This window comes from Cibotium barometz, chromosome 15 (assembly GCF_041138505.1).
Source record: "Cibotium barometz isolate CiBa-2024 chromosome 15, ASM4113850v1, whole genome shotgun sequence".
In the NCBI taxonomy this organism is placed as follows: domain Eukaryota; kingdom Viridiplantae; phylum Streptophyta; class Polypodiopsida; order Cyatheales; family Cibotiaceae; genus Cibotium; species Cibotium barometz.
This window is the reverse complement of record NC_141060.1, coordinates 46,999,865-47,003,274: the sequence shown is the minus strand read 5'-3', so window position 1 is coordinate 47,003,274 and position 3,410 is coordinate 46,999,865.

Here is a 3,410-nt window from a genome sequence, read left to right as displayed (position 1 = left end):
TGCATGTGATGAAGCTTGTGCATGAAATGATGTGTAGTTGAGGCTTGTGTGATAGCTCTTTGGATGTTAGATTCTTTGCATAAGTTGCATTTTTGTGCTTAAGTGTAGCCTAATCTTGATGCGTTGATTATGTTAGATTGATTGCTTGATTGTTGAAGAAGGATTGAGTAGGACTAGAAGTCATTAGTGTGTGGTTAACTAATCTTCTCCCATTCGGGATAGCCTCTATGCGCTAACCGGGTTGCATTCATGGATTGACAAAGTGTGTGGGTTGGAGTGTAGCCTCCGCTATGCTATGATGTCCCAAACAATGGCGCCGCTGCCCCGGGGAACACACACCTAAGTTAGTGAAGGGTGTTAACCATTACTTCATACTAAGTGCTCCATTGATTGCAAAATCATGGATTAGGGTAGATTAGAGTAGAGTTTGCAAGGGCATTGAGTGTGTGATCTCAAGGGTGCCTTGTGTGTTTTCTGTTTTTTGATTAGAAGCGAAAAAAATTAAAACCCCATTGCGGTTGAGTAATCCCGCCATTAATTAGGATTAAGAGTTCTGTTTTTGTATTTTTTGGCATATCTTTTTTTTCACTAATCAACTAACCCACTGCGACCAAGAGGCAGGCAGTGGAGGCGAGCTGTGGACAGGCTGTAGCGAAAAACGTTGAAAGCGACTGAAAAAATATATATATATATATACATATATATATAGTTATATATATATATGCGCTGCAGCGTGGAGTAGAAGAGCAAAAGATAAGGTCGTCGCTGCAGCTGACATGGCGGTTGACAGAAGAAAACTGGTGGAGAGCTGCAGCAGTGTGGAGTAGGCGCAAGCAAAGCCGGCGAAGGGCTGTGGGAAGCGTTGAAGGCGACTGAAGCACCCTGGGCGAAAAAAAAATATATTAAAAAAAACAGCAGCAGCCGGCGAAGGGCTGTGGGAAGCATTGTAGGCCGTCGAACAGAAGCAACGACGGTGACGGGCTGTGTGACGTCGAGCTGTGAAGAGAGAAGGAGTAGGTGGTTGACTGGTGGAGTGGAAGGCGTCGAAGTGCAGGCTGTCGGCAGCATGGAGTGAAGGTGTCGAAGCGTTGCGTGGAGAGGGCGTCTGCATCGAGCGCAGCCTGCAGAGGCGCTGTGGGTAGCTGCAAGAGAAGCTACGCAGCAGCATAAGAGGAGCAGACGGCTGGCAGAAGCGACTGAGGGAGAGCGAGGCGCATTGAAGACGAGTGGGTGCGCGCCGGCGAATCCGGCGAGGCGGCGAGGGATAAGGTTGGTATATTTCTTATTTTTTTTTATTTTTTTATTTTTTAATTAATTTTTCATGTTTTTATATTTTTTTTAAAATAATAAATAATAATAATAATAAAAAACAACAAAACAATAAAAAATATATAATTTTTTTAAAAAAAACGAAGAAACAAAAAGAGAAAAAAATAGAGAAAAGCGAAAAAAGAGAGAATAGAAAGAAAGAAAAAAATAAATAAAAATATTTAAAAAAAAACAATTATTATTTTCGTATTTTGAGTCCATTTTTCATTTCTTAATTTTTTGTAAAACTTTGCATAATTAAAGTAGCTTGCACTTTTTTTTAAATTTTTTTGTAAATTGTGTGCATATTTAGTATTTTTTTTAGCGTAATTCATATTTTCTGTAATTGATACGAAATTTATTAGTTAAAAAAAAAAAAGAAAACGGAAGAAAACAAAAGAAAAGAAATAGAAATTTAAAAAAAATTCTATAAATTATTTATTTTTTTTAGGAGTCCATATTCTTTACATATTTTGTAATTTTTTATTTTTTAAATTTTTTGCATAATTAGGATAACTTGCATGGTTTAAAAATTTTTGTAATTTTGTGCATAATTAGTATTTTTTTAGCGTGATTCATAATTTTTGTAATTAAAAAAAAGTTAAAAAAATCATTTAAAAAATATAATAAAAAATAGGATAGATAGTTACACCACACATACTCATTTTAGTTACCTTTAGTGGTTAGGTAGGGTAAAATATATATATATATATATATATATATATATATATATTTATATTTATATTTATATTTTTATAAAAAAAACAAAACAAAAAAAAAGACGAAACAAAAAAACAAAAACACATAAAACACCAAAAAAATTTGACCTTATGCACTTGCGGTCGGGACGTCTTATAGATTCTGCCATAGGGCCTAGGGCACCTTCTAGAGTACCTACGCAGGAAAGTGGGACCCAATCGGTAGGAAATTTGGCAGATATTGCTGAAACCCTTTCCGAATCCCAATCCGATACCCTTTCCTCCAGAACAACTAGTTCATTGTCCATGGACAATCTAGGGCCGACAAATAGTCATCCCTTAGCCCCAAATAGGACACCCACAAGATCTTTTAATCCTTTTGAAGCCGACACTATGGGGTTAACACTCAATGTGAGACTCCAATATGTCTACACGAATGCTCAAGGAGCTGAGATCTTTAGGGATCCACAACAACAGTATCTTGTTAAGATCGCAGACATTTTCTCAGAACTTGATAGAGCACCTCTAGTTAATGACCAGGGTAACATGTACATGGGTGGAGATGGTGTTCGCTACGAAGTCACCTACCATCCAAAAAATGTAGACAAATTAGGGGAGCTCTCTAAAACCGAGTTCTTTGACTTATCGAAGCTTTCCAACGCAAGGGAGTCTAGAGATGACTGGCTCATTGAGCCGGACATGCCTGGACCCTGCAATGCCCAGTCCTCAAAGCCATCCATGGATGATTTACTTCTTGTAGATCTAAATTTGGAAAGGGATAGGAAAGGCAAGAACAAAATGGATCAGGGGGCTGAGAACCAATGGGAGTTTGTACGACAAATTCCAGTGACAAAGGTCTTACAGGATGACCCACTTCAAGAGGTCTATAAGGACTCGTTAGAGGGATGTTATGCCACAACTAGATTGCCACAGCTCGATCTTCCTCTAGCACTGGTGGTGGTAGTTGAGAAGCTTGCAGGACACATGAACCAAATAATTGATAAATGGGCCAATGAATACCGAACCTTAGATTGGAAACAGATTCGGGAGCTCACGTGGAAAGGACAACCTTTATTCATGGAAGTGTTCGCAACAAATACAGCCAAACCAGGAGAGACAGCCTTTCTTGGAGAAACTATTGCTCCTCCCCTACGAGAGTTCACTAGAGAGGGACCCTCAACATCAAAGTGGACCACTGCTAGTAGCCTAACTCTAGCACCAAGATATAGTCCTACACCAAATGTGCGACCACCGGTCACACCACAACAACATCTTTCTCACTATGACAATCGGAGGAGAGGGGAGCCAACTTGGCCTACCATAAATGCACCTCCTGAAATAATGCGGGTGAGAAGATCTTTGGAGGGGTTTGGTGAGGCTGGTAATAGGGGACCCACACCAATT